Genomic DNA, 14,212 nt, shown 5'->3' on the forward strand with positions numbered 1-14,212 from the left:
GCTGAGAGCATATTTAAGTGTGCTCAGCACTCTTAGATCTGCTCTCAAATAAGATCTCAGGAAAATTTGAAGACTCCCACTCCCAGCCCTAATATGTCTTAAATAGGCCGAAATCTGGCTAAGACGAAATATTTTGTCGTAACTTCGTTCGAGAATGAGACCCACTCACCCCATGTCTGTGTGAAACAGGGCTCTTGTGTTACTGTGTGTAATATAGGAACACTCACCCCATGTCTGTGTGAAACAGGGCTCTTGTTTGTGTTACTGTGTGTAATATAGGAACACTCACCCCATGTCTGTGTGAAACAGGGCTCTTGTTTGTGTTACTGTGTGTAATATAGGAACACTCACCCCATGTCTGTGTGAAACAGGGCTCTTGTTTGTGTTACTGTGTGTAATATAAGAACACTCACCCCATGTCTGTGTGAAACAGGGCTCTTGTTTGTGTTACTGTGTTTAATATATGAACACTCACCCCATGTCTGTGTGAAACAGGGCTCTTGTGTTACTGTGTGTAATATAGCAACACCAGGGTTAGAAATTAACATTTTTTTTCAAGGGCTTTTTTTGCCCCCCTTAATTGATTTTCGGGGGCTTTTTTTTGTATTTCGGGGGCACTGAATTTTTATGATAAACGGTAGGGGTGGGACGGTTCACAAAATGGACGGTTCGGTTCGTATCACGGTTTTGGGGTCACGGTTTTCAGTTCGGTTCGATATACGTACATTTTTATAAAAATGTATGTAACACTCAAATCTAAACATGCTTCTCATTTATTAAAAAAAAATAAAAAGGTTTACAGTGTTACAGTGTTTACAGCCTTAAATAATGTTTGGCACACAAAGACCGAACTGACTGAAAAATATAGGCTACATTTGTAGTATTAACTTAGTGCAAACAAACAATATGCTCAGCCAGCACTAGACTTTCCTTTCTTTAATATAAAACACAAAAAAACAATGTCAACCATGTTTAAATTCCCTGATTGTCAGTTCTTAATGGAAAGATTCGTGTTCTGCTTGAAATTATTATGTATCTGTCTAGATTTATTTAGACTAACATTATTTAAATATTGAGTGCAACTGTGGTGGATTACGTAATTCGGTGAGTTGGAACTATCTATGGGTTGGCGCCGGGTCCCCACGGACATTTTAGTGTCACGCACCTTCCGCTCAGGCAATGTTATTATCAGCTCCGGTAGCTCCGGTAACGTTAGGAGGTGATGGCATGCAGTGGGAAAGCGGCAATAGTCCCGGTTGGAGTTAGTAAAACACAGTTGTATGTTAGCCTTCTTGGATGTTGAATAAACGCCTATCATTGTCTATAAACACCCCGCCTCTCAGACTCCCATTTCCTCCTCTGCTAGCTAGTAGCTACGGTAACATTTCGTTGACTGTATTACCTCGCGGGCTGATTCTATAGTTAAAACGTGCATTGTGTTGTACAAACTGCTAACGCTATGGCAAGATGTGTGTATGCCTATGTAATGTTAATGGCTATGTTTTTAAAGTCGTAATGAAGATTGATTTAGATTGTGCTTGCCATTTGTACACAAACTGACTAGCACCTGGCTCAGCTGCAGTGCTCCTGCTGCTGCAGCAGCCAGTGCTCAACTTTTTATTTGCGCGTCATCTGAACCGTACGATACACAGACGCGCCATTACCGGATAAATATATATATATAATTAGTAAACTGTCGGGGGCATTTTGTGCCCCCCTTAACTGATTTTCGAGGGCATTTTGTCCATTTTCAAGGGCATTATGCCCCAAGCCCCTGTTAATTTCGAACCCTGAGCAACACTCACCCCATGTCTGTGTGAAACAGGGCTCTTGTGTTACTGTGTGTAATATAGGAACACTCACCCCATGTCTGTGTGAAACAGGGCTCTTGTTTGTGTTACTGTATGTAATATTAGGCGAGTCAATATATGGTTTAACCCCAAAAAAATTTATACAAAAGGTTTTTCAATGGATTCTGGTAGTATTGGGCGTGCTAAATAACATACTAAAAGTCGACCAAAATCGACCCCTCCGAAAGCCGTCATTTCCAAGATGGCGTCCCAGATGGCGCAGGGGCGATTTAAAATGGCTATATCTCAAATTAAGAAAATGGTGCAAAGGATTTCTCAACTGATTCTGGTACCTCTGGGCATGCTCACTAACATACTAAAAATCTAGGAAAATACACCTTCCAGAAAGGCTTCATTTTCAAGATGGCGTCCAAAATTGCGGCTGGCCAAGCTTAAAATGGCTATATATATGTCAATATAAAAATTATATAAATGATTTTGTCATTTGATTCTGGTACCCCAAGTACCCCTAGACATACTTAGGAACATACTAAAGTTTTAGGGAAATACACCTTCCGAAGAGGCTTAATTTTCAAAATGGGGTCCAAAATGACGACTGGGAGCTTAGAATGCCTGTATCTCAAATGGGAAAACATTTCTAAAGGATTTATAAACCGATTCTGGCACCTCTATACATTAATAACGAGCAAAATATCTAGCTAAATATATCTGCTAGGAATGCATCATTTGCATCATCAAAATGGCTGCCTGTAGCTTATTTTGGCTAAAATTAAAATTGGTTATTATATTCAACCTAGAAAGCTGGCTTTGGTGTTGAACACAAAATAAATTACCCACTTATTGTTTCAAGTTCAAGTTTCAAGTTTCTTTAATAGTTGTCATACAGAAGTACAGAATACTTTCATACAAAATGCTTCTTACTGTTACGCTCCAGAGACTGTGCTAGACAAGATAGTATCAATAACATAGTATAGCATGTAATTTAGAAGTAGAAAATGAGGTCACAGTGTTCAGTATAGACATATGTACAATGTTCGATGCAGAATAGACGTAACTGAGTTACCATATAATATACAATACTATGCAATGTACTAATGTACAGTACTATATAGTGCAAAGCAGAAATGGGATGAGGTACAATTTAGGTACAATTTACAGTAAGGTGTACGAGTTGTAGTGTAATCCTTCATCAATAAATATAAAGTGTGGGGAGTGGGTGCTACAGTGTGTTTGTTTAAAGTGGGTGTGTGCTATAAAGTGTGTGGAGTGGGTGCTACAGTGTGTTTGTTTAAAGTGAGTGTGTGCGTGTGGATGTGTGTGCTATGTGCGTTTGATGGTTGTTGTTGTGTAGTGTTCATTGTTCGTTTAGCAGCCTGATGGCCTGGGGATAGAAGCTTCTTCTGAGTCTTTCTGTGCTCGCCTTGAGACTCCGGTATCGCTTGCCTGACCGCAGTGGTCTTTAGGCCTACTCATCATCATCTTCAGGATCCTCTGGGAGAAACTTGTTATGTAGATTGTCACATTCATGAAGTTGACATGGTCCACAGACAGTAGTACAAGGTAGTCCATATTTTCTGCATGAGCAGCGAAGTGTCTTGCAGGCAGTGGTACAGTTACAATGAATGACCTTCAAGAGACTGTCTGGAGCAGCATTCATTGTTGACATGAGTGGGACAAATCTATTGTCCTGCAGGTTCCAGCCCCAGTCTAGAGCATCTATACCATCATCTGTTCCCATCCAGACCATGACCTGGTAGTATGCTCTACGACAGTGGAATTTGGTAGCAGATTCAGTTGGTGGTAGACGTTCAGGCGTTACCGTTGATGAAGCTGAGACAACCTTCTTGCTGAAAATGTTATATCTCATTTTTGCAAGCGAATCTGTGCACTTTCCACCAAAAAAGACAGCCATTGCTTGGCACCCAAGGTCATCGATCACATCTGTTGTCTGGTTTGGTACAGTGAATGCATTGGCACAAGCCTGAAGGACAGGATCCCCTTTTACAAGTTTTTGGAATGCTGTCTTTTTGCCAACTCCGAAGATCCGGGAAGTTGTGTCACAGCCAGTCACAGCATGGATGAACAGCAACTGAGAACACACATCCTGTCCGAGTACTTCTTTCAAATGGTTTATGGCGTACACTTTAAAACTGCCATCAGCTTTTGACTTGTCTGATCTGAAATAAAGGCCCTTGCTATCTCTCTGTGCATAGTAAAGAAGTAAGACGAGGAGATCAGTATCTTCTCCAATCAGCGTCGTGGTGTGAAGAAGAGATGATCCCACTGTGGCCCTTACTATGTCTACATCAGCATCTCCAAGTGAATTGACCACAGTGCAATCCCGTTCTTTCAGTTCATCACTTATCATGTGGATCAGTTTCTGTTTATTCAGATCTCTTGACAGGAACTCCTCCTTCTTACCTGAGAACTCTGTCTCAACAGTGAAGTTGACAATGGGATGAATATTGTTTCCTCTTCTTTGATGTGTGTTGTCTTTAATGGATGGCCCATCCTCATAGCCATCAAACACAATGGTTGTAGCTGAGCCATAATGTTGGATGGTGAAGTCTGCATATGACTGTGCAATTTTACCATAGCTTTGTCCGTGCTTCCATTGTATTCGGTGAAGGAGTGAACCACCATCAAGAACATAATGCTCCGTTTCTGGTACAGAATCTAGGATTGCATCACTTGCATGATCACAGATCGCATGCGCTAGTTGTGGTTTATCAGCTTTGCGGAAGACGTTTCCGGCTTCAAAGAGGGCAGGAGGGAAAGGACTGAGTTCGTAACGCATAACCTCCTCCAATGACAGCTCTCCAGTTTGGGAGACAATAAGGAAACGTTGAAAAAGAAGTGCAGAATCAATGATTCGATCAGGAGCAACCTTGATAGACGATTTTTGTCCAAGGGTTATGGCTTTATCCTTTCTACTAAATGAAAATGTGAATGCCGGCTGTCCGATCATTTTGTGCATGATGTTGCGTCCAACAGAGTCATAATCATGCACGTTCACTCCATCCTCAGCGACAACACCTGTAACAACATTCCTTAAAGAAGAGTCTGGAGAGAAAGGTGAACATATAGCAAGTTTTGAAGTGATCTTCTCCAGGTCAGCAGCATCCCTTTTCATCCTTGCCTCTGTTGAATCCTTGTGCTGTTCTGATGTTGTGTATGTCTGGTTTGAGAACTCCTGCATTGCGGTGTTATACTCTGATGTTATGCCCTTTGACATTGTCCAAAGGGATCTCTGATTGTCGGTCATTCCACTTCCTAGGGCTGTCTTAAATACTTCGAAGCTTCGAAGCTTCGTTCGATGGCACAAGCTTCGAACATTAAAAAAAAATCGAAGTAAAAAAAAAAAAAAAAAAAAAAATTCAAATTCAAATTACTTCGATTTGTGTGTGTGTGCGTGTGTGTGTGTGTGTGTGTGTGAGAACTACCCATCCCAGTTAGGACAGCCGAATCCCGTCCAATCTTTCGCCGTCGACTAAAGACTCACTTCTTCAACCATTATCTGAAATGATTAAAAAAAAAAAAAAAAAATCTAACCGTGACTAACCTTACTGTCATGCACTTTTCCTAATAAACTAACCTACACTGTAACACGCAACACTTTGATAAACATTGTTACTCAGCTGATAGAGTTGTACCCTTCTTGCTGTCTTGTCGTACATAACTTATAAGTCGCTTTGGATAAAAGCGTCAGCTAAATGACTAAATGTAAATGTGTGTGTGTGTGTGTGTGTGTGTGTGTGTGTGTGTGTGTGTGTGTGTGTGTGTGTGTGTGTGTGTGTGTGTGTGTGTGTGTGTGTGTGTGTGTGTGTGTGTGTGTGTGTGTGTGTGTGTGTGTGTGTGTGTGCGGGGCCATTGGGTGGGGCCGGGGGACAAATACACTGGAGGAAAGTAACCCAGCTCAGCACTGCCCAAATTATATCATCACTATTGCCTGTTTGAAGGATATCATCCTCAAATACATATACACCTACATGCCTTGTAGAATTCCACACATAAGAAAGAAAGATACTGGGATGAATAAACAAAATAGGAAATAAAATTTAGATAAGGTGCTACTGAGATGTTTTGGTGAGTTCTTTGTTTTTTTGTGGAAGTTGCCCTTCTTAAAAATGCATGAACATTCACTGATAATTGGTCTGTAGTGGAGTCTACAAGGTCTACATTGCCGGACCATGTAGAATCCGGACCTTGTAGACCATAGGTGTCAAACTCACGGCCCGCGGGCCAAATGCGGCCCGCCACGTCATTTGATGTGGCCCCCCAAGAGCTCTGGTAATTTTTTTTTTTTTTAACATTAATCTTGGGTTAAAAAATAGCGGTGTTAAAATAATTGTGGGTTAATGCGTTAATAAAGCTTTGACAGCCTTAGTTATTACACATTCTTACACATACATGTGTGTTGAACATCTGAGGTATTGATGAAGTAACAAAGGAAAAAAGCCAAAAGCACTTACTCCTCAGACATTCGTTGACAATTTTACAGCCCAAAATACAAAAAAGATCCAGGTGGAATAGGTAACAAAGGGTTGAAGAAATATTGTCTGAACTGTCAGATGCAAGCTGGCTGTGTGACATAACCGAGCATCTCGCTCAATTGAATAAGAAGCTGTAGGGACGCAAACAAGTCCCACCCAAAACTTGACCCTTATTTTGTTATTTTTGAGTACAGTTACAGTTGTGTGTTCATGCAGACACATAATAGCAATTTCATTACGAATTGAAAATGGGGGACCCTGATGTAAACAAGTCGAAAGTCTTTCTCTGGTCTGCATCCCCTTAACAATTGTGTGTATTGAGCTGTACTGTACTGTACCCATTCTGCAATCTGTTAATTAAAGTTAATTAAACTATCTTCCATTAGTTGGATGTATGGCCTCTGCAAGGTTGTGTGCAGCCATTTGTTTTTGTAACATCTGCTACATCTGTCCCACGTGTTCTTTGCAGCTCACAGGTGTTAGTTCTGCCCCTCTTGACTGTGACAAAAAGGTTTTGAACAAACTTAATGTCATAGCTTGTATTTGATGATATTCTTCTTTGTTAATTACTTGAATAATTTGATCATTGATTGATGGAGTAATATGGGGTTCTGATAAACTAAAATTATTTGTTAAAATAACATAAGCTAACATATATTTTTACATCTATGCAAATGCATATGCAATATGTATAACTTGAATAAATAATAAATACAGAAACAACATGTTTAACAATATGTAAATGAGTAGCTACATTTATTTTACATTACATTAACATTTATACGGTCTTTGGCCCTTTGAGGGCAACCATAATGCTGATGTGGCCCTCTGTGAAAATGAGTTTGACACCCCTGTTGTAGACTGACATAATTCTGTGCATAGTTTAGTCTACACAGGCCATATTTCAAATAATCAAAATCTTACTTCATTCATCTTAAACATTCTTGATTTGGGGGATTGGTAGTTCCCATGAAATCTAAAGTTGTTCAAACGAAAACAGCGATCCACCTTGAATTAAATCACACAGCCGAGTGAAACCTTGTTGGCTCAGTCACGAAAGGGGCTACTTAATTAATTAATCCAACCCACTTTATTAATAGAGCACATTTAAAAACAACAACGTTTATGAAAGTGCTGTACAAGTCCCACAACACAAGATTAAAAACAAAAAACAAAAAACAAAAAAAAATATATATATATATATATATATATATATATACATATATATATTTTTTTTTCCGAAGCTTCGAATTAAAGCTCGGCCCCGAAGCTTCGATTGCCAAAAAAAGCTTCGAAGGTCAGCCCTACCACTTCCATGTGTCATCCCTCCTGTAGTCTTCAATGACCTCATCAATGTTGTTTCGATTACAAGATCTGAGCTGAGGCCTGCCCATGATTGGCTGCTGCGACGGATAACATGAAAACCCTTTTCAAATTGTCTGAAGACATCTGGGTGGTTGATGTGAAGCTGACTCATCTCTTGGACATAAAAGTGTGCCGATTTCAAGTAATTGTAATGCCCAGCCGCAGCGAATATCGGCATGCATTCAGAAACAGCGCGTAGGTGCAAAAGCCAGGAACCTGTGCGATCTGCTGTTATCAGTGACCTAGCAACTTCTAACATGTGTTGGTAATTTAGCCACAACTGACTAGTTTTGGATCTAGCACACAGTTCCATCTTCCTTTTTCCCAGCTCTTCATTTATTGTAATGAGGGTCTCTGATGTGAACACTGTTTCCAATGGCATTTCACCCTTAACTATTGAGGTATACATTGCTTCAGACTGTTCAACCATTGCTGCAAATTCATGACTATCATCTACCATTTCTGATATTATCATGCGGTTAAGACATTTGTCAACCAGAAGATGGCCACGGAATGCTCTCTGAACTGATTTGCCTGTCATCATATGGGCTACTGAGTTCTCCCCATAGACTACCCCTAGAATGTCCTTAAGTCCTGTACCGTCCATCAGTGTACTTGCTCCTAGCAAATTCATAAATGTGTGAAATCCTCCTAGGAGCAGGACAAAGGACTTGAGGTGACTGCACTGTGGTGAATCTAGGATTATCTCTGCTGCTTTCCAATATAGGGGTTGGTCAAATGTAACTACTGGGGCAAGGTGGTGTTTGGATGCCAGACCACAAATGAACTCCAGTGTTGACAGAATGCATGTTTTGTCTCCGGAGTACATGTCTATCATTGGTAAGTATCTCACTGAAGACTGCCCTGGATGTTCATCTCCCTTATGAATAATGTGCATCATCCCCTGCCAACCAGGTGCAGGCTGTTTGAAATTGAACGATAACTCCCAAAGCAGATCAACCATCTTGTTACATTCTGCGAGTCTTGGAAGTTCTTTAAATGTGGTGTCTCTGCAAAAGTGTTTGGCAAAGTGATAATCTATTATCACAACTTTTGAACTCTGCACAAGATTCAGTTCATTAATTCTGAACCTCGGAATCCTTTGGTCTGTCTTCTGTCCTGGTGTCAAGGCAGCTATCATGCCCATCCCATGAAATGTCCCTTTCCCATCAATTGTTAGAATATTATGATCTACATTGTCTGCAGCAAATAAGATGGTCGTGTTCAACACATCAATATCCTTACCAAGCATGTTTGGTGCAGTACAATTTGCAGCATTCATTTCAAACCTCTGCAGTTCAGAATAGGAAGAGCAGAATCCCATCTTATTCAGCATATCTACAATGAACCGAGACCGGTTTAAGTTAGGGGTGCACCGATATATCGGTCGGGTATCGGAATCGGCCGATAAGTGCCTTGTTGACTGCTATCGGCCTATCGGCCGATAAGCTGAAATGTGCCGATAGCAGTCGCCGATAAATAACCATCAATTTGTGTAGCGTCAAAAGGCAAAAAAATAATAATTCACTCGCGACCTACCTGCACAACGCCCGCCGTCCCCCACACACACACAAGCTACTGCATCAAAGTTACTACTAGTTATGATTAACAAGGCATTCGTTTTGTGGCATTAACTTATATAGTTAGTGTTACACGGACAATAACATCAGCATATTATTTACCCGAACGTAGCAAGCGTTCATACTAGCTCAGTTCCTTCCGTTGCTCACAGAGCCCTGAGTTTTACCCATTCTGCAATCTGTTAATAACGTTTTCAATCAGACACATGTATAGAAAGGCTTTGTTTTATTATAACATGGCAGTAGCCGATAAATATCCATCAATTTGTGTAGCGTCAAGACAAAAAAAAGTTCACTCGCGACCTACCTGCACAACGCCGCCCCCGGCCCACACACACAAGCTACTGCATCAAAGTTACTAGTTATGATTAACAAGGCATTCGTTTTGTGGCATTAACATTATATAGTTAGTGTTACACGTTCATAACATCAGCATATTATTTACCCGAACGTAGCAAGCGTTCATACTAGCTCAGTTCCTTCCGTTGCTCACAGAGCCCTGCGTTTTACCCATTCTGCAATCTGTTAATAACGTTTTCAATCAGACACATGTATAGAAAGGCTTTGTTTTATTATAACATTAGTTGCAGTAAAATCATTATGCCTCATTTAAGTCATCCTGCGGAGCTAAAAGCTAAACGTCAGCCGCGCCGTGTTCTAGAAATCCTCTCGTCAACTCAAAATCAATGGCGGACGAAAGCCGAAGTAAAAAATGTATACGGCTTGCCGATTGGTGGTAACAGCAGAGGCGGGTGCAAGCGGTGTGTGACGTAATTGGCAGAATCGACTGTCAATCAAAATGTCATTGGTTGAGACAATAGTATCTCGCTGCAGCCCAGCAGGTAGACCATGCTGGGAGAACTAGTATCTAGCTGCAGCCCTGCAGAACATACTGGGAGAGAGATAGTGCTATTTCTTGATGTTTCCCTTTTTTAAGTAAGTAAAGAGGCCTATGTTCATATCGGTGAGCACAATTTGTAAGACAAATATACAGTAGTTTCATAAAAAAAATTAAAAAATTACAAAAAAAAAATATTACAAAAAAAAATTTATATTTAAAAAATATTTAAAAAAAATATTTTGCCACAAAAATCGGTATCGGTATCGGCCGATTGTGTTAGTTGAACAATCGGTATCGGTGGCAAATTTTCATATCGGTGCATCCCTAGTTTAAGTGGTGCATTTGCACTGCTAGGCCAATTTGCAAAGGGGCAAGGACAGCTCGTGGTCGGACTGCCTGCATGATTGCGTGGCCAATACTAGCAATTTTCTGCTCTGTCTCTTTACCGACAAACAAAGCTTTTAACACAATGTGGAGTGATTGTGGAATATAATCAAGGGCATTCTGTAGTTTTAGTGTCTCTGTAGTCGGGTACTCATTAACAGGTGGAACATTAGTCATTATGTCACTTTTTATGAGTTTTGCAGCTGTTTCAAGTAAGTGTCTCTTCTCAGACTCTTCATCACTGTTTTGTTTTGTGTTGTTATAGTAGGATCTGAGTATGTCTGATGTTTTTCCGGAAGGTGTATTTTCCTAGATTTTTAGTATGTTCACAAGCATGTCTAGAGGTACCAGAATCAAGTGAAAAATCATAGTTATATATTTTTTTCTATTGAGATATATAGCCATTTTAAGCTTGGTCTGCCGCCATTTTGGACGCCATCTTGAAAATTAAGCCTTTCTGGAAGGTGTATTTTCCTAGATATTTAGTATGTTAGTGAACATGCTCAGAGGTACCAGAATCAGTTGAGAAATCCTTTGCACCATATTCTCAATTTGAGATATAGCCATTTTAATATCTCCACCGCCATCTGGGACGCCATCTTGGAAATGGCGGCTTTCGGGGGGGTCGATTTTGGTCGACTTTTAGTATGTTATTTAGCACGCCCAATACTATCGGAATCCATCGAAAAACCTTTTGTATCAATTTTTTTTGGGTTAAGTGCTTTTTTTTCATAGATTGACTAGCCTATATAGCAGGGGTCAGGAACCTTTTTGACTGGGAGAGCCATAAAAGCCAAATATTTCTAAATATATTTCATTGAGAGCCATATAGTATTTTTAACGTATAATAAATTAAATATGTCTTACTTTTAATGCGACTTCTGGTGCTGCATGGTTTTGCTGATGGCCTTGTAATCTGGTTCATACGTGCTGATGCTGAGGTTGAGCTTCATGCAGGCGTTGAGGCTTCCATCAGTTAAACGTGAGCGTAGGTTGGTCTTAATGTTCCTCATATGCGAGAATGACTGCCCATATGCATATGTAGAGCCAAACATGGTCAATACGGCAATACTCACGCTGCATTGTGTGGTATGTCACAGGAAGCTCGTTCCAAGTTTTAAGAATCAGCTGGTCTTCAGGTTGAAGATTTTTAATTTCTGTCCACTTGTGTTCCCTCGCCAGCTCTGCTCGCTATATCTTCAGCTACAGATACTATTAGCTGTATCTTCAAAACTAATTTCTGTTTACTTTAAAATGACACAGTATTATTAAGAAATATCACAAGTATTAAAAAAAAAAAAAAAAAAAAATTTTTTTTTTTTTTTTACTCAAAAAATTCTGGGAGCCATATGCTGTCACCAGAAGAGCCATATATGGCTCGCGAGCCATAGGTTCCCGACCCCTGCTATATAGGAACACTCACCCCATGTCTGTGTGAAACAGGGCTCTTGTGTTACTGTGTGTAATATAGCAACACTCACCCCATGTCTGTGTGAAACAGGGCTCTTGTGTTACTGTGTGTAATATAGGAACACTCACCCCATGTCTGTGTGAAACAGGGCTCTTGTGTTACTGTGTGTAATATAGGAACACTCACCCCATGTCTGTGTGAAACAGGGCTCTTGTTTGTGTTACTGTGTGTAATATAGGAACACTCACCCCATGTCTGTGTGAAACAGGGCTCTTGTTTGTGTTACTGTGTGTAATATAGGAACACTCACCCCATGTCTGTGTGAAACAGGGCTCTTGTGTTACTGTGTGTAATAATAGGAACACTCACCCCATGTGAAACAGGGCTCTTGTGTTACTGTGTGTAATATAGGAACACTCACCCCATGTCGGTGTGAAACAGGGCTCTTGTTGAGGACACAGAGGCTACTTTGCCTGGAGACTCTGCCACTTAGTGTTTCGCTCGGCTATTGGTGCCGTGGTCCCAGTCCTCACCTCACCTCTCTCCCGGTCCCGGTCCGGATACAGATGCTTCCCACTTTGTGCTCTGCAAGGATTTTGCTGCAAAGCGCCGGTTTAAGGAGGCATGCAGCCTCTGGTGGTGACAGTTACCGGGATGTCCTCTCTTTCTGATGCCGGTGACAGTTACCGGGATGTCCTCTCTTTCTGACGGTGGTGACAGTTACCGGGATGTCCTCTCTTTCTGATGCCGGTGACAGTTACCGGGATGTCCTCTCTTTCTGACGGTGGTGACAGTTACCGGGATGTCCTCTCTTTCTGACGGTGACAGTTACCGGGATGTCCTCTCTTTCTGACGGTGGTGACAGTTACCGGGATGTCCTCTCTTTCTGACGGTGGTGACAGTTACCGGGATGTCCTCTCTTTCTGACGGTGGTGACAGTTACCGGGATGTCCTCTCTTTCTGACGGTGGTGACAGTTACCGGGAATCCGGGATGTCCTCTCTTTCTGACGGTGACAGTTACTGGGATGTCCTCTCTTTCTGACGGTGGTGACAGTTACCGGGATGTCCTCTCTTTCTGACGGTGAGTTACCGGGATGTCCTCTCTTTCTGACGGTGGTGACAGTTACCGGGATGTCCTCTCTTTCTGACGGTGTCCTCTCTGTGATCACGGGAGTCCGTTCGCATCAGAAGCAGAAGAGCCGTGATGTCGAGCCTGTTATTAGGAGACAGACGACTCAGACGAGAGAGGAGACCTCGCTGACCGCAGCCCCGTTGACGAAAGAAAAGAGCACTTTTTCTCTTCTTGTGCTCCTCCTCCTTCGCGCAGCAGTGGCCAGACCCCTTGCTCACTCTTTCCTTCAGGCCGGCTGCCCGCCTCCGTTTGTTGTACAACTATTTGTTACAGTGTAGCTCCTGACAACACCGCCACCTGCTGGTGTGGCTTCGCACTGCGGAGAGGGCCATGTTATTGTTCACCTCAACCACTTTTGTAAGTTAAATGAATGAATGAATGAAAACTTTATTTAACAGATTGCAGAATGGGTACAATACAGTACGGCTCAATACACACAATTGTTAAGGGGATGCAGACCAGAGAAAGACGTTTGTCTTGTTTACATCAGGGTCCCCCATTTTCAATTCATAGTGACATATATGACATCATGACATTTATGGCATAGGGACATACATGACATACAGGTATATAGTACTGTTACATTTGTGACGTATACGATATGCAAATATACAGTACTGTTACCCATAGATCCTAACAGAGAATATATACATATGATGGGGAGGAGACTGTTGACAGACAGACATTTTCCAACAGCCTTTACAGTCAGTAACACAGTGTCATCGATTTTTATATTATATACCTAATACATACAGTATTAGCGCCAGCGGTGACATCTACTGGTGCAGCCAGGTAGCCTAACTTACCATACTGATATTATTATAATATAATATGATGTCAAAATCCCGTTCCCCCACCACCCCACCCAACCCCCTCTAATGTAGTTTCTTCCCTTTCGGACTTCTATTTTTTGATGTTCTCTCTTTCTTACACAGTACCGTATATTTGTATGTCTTGTATGTCATAAATGTCTTGAAAATGAATTGAAAATAGAGGACCCTTATTTAAACAAGTATCAAGGGACCAGCTCCAGTTGTACTGCCAGTACGTTGGTCAAGGGACCAGCTCCAGTTGTACTGCCAGTACGTTGGTCAAGGGACCAGCTCCAGTTGTACTGCCAGCAGCATGGTCAAGGGCAGGATACCTAGCATGTACAGTATGTCTCTTATGGTGAGGGAGGTGTCGTGTATGTTG

General features: G+C 41.4%; 1 protein-coding gene across 3 annotated transcripts in view; it reads right to left on the bottom strand.

Annotated features, from left to right (window-relative positions):
* LOC311227248 (homer protein homolog 3) overlaps positions 1–13,138 on the bottom strand; it is a 263,122-nt gene extending 249,984 nt beyond the window's left edge. For all 3 annotated transcript variants that reach the window (XM_084312833.1, XM_084312834.1, XM_084312832.1), the window contains exon 1: positions 12,307–13,138. The gene's annotated coding sequence lies outside the window, so the exon portion shown is untranslated. The remainder of the gene's footprint in view (positions 1–12,306) is intronic.
* Positions 13,139–14,212: the final 1,074 nt, after the last annotated feature.

This window comes from Notolepis coatsorum (genome assembly GCF_963971535.1).
Source record: "Notolepis coatsorum genome assembly, chromosome: 4".
Taxonomy (NCBI): Eukaryota; Metazoa; Chordata; class Actinopteri; order Aulopiformes; family Paralepididae; genus Notolepis; species Notolepis coatsorum.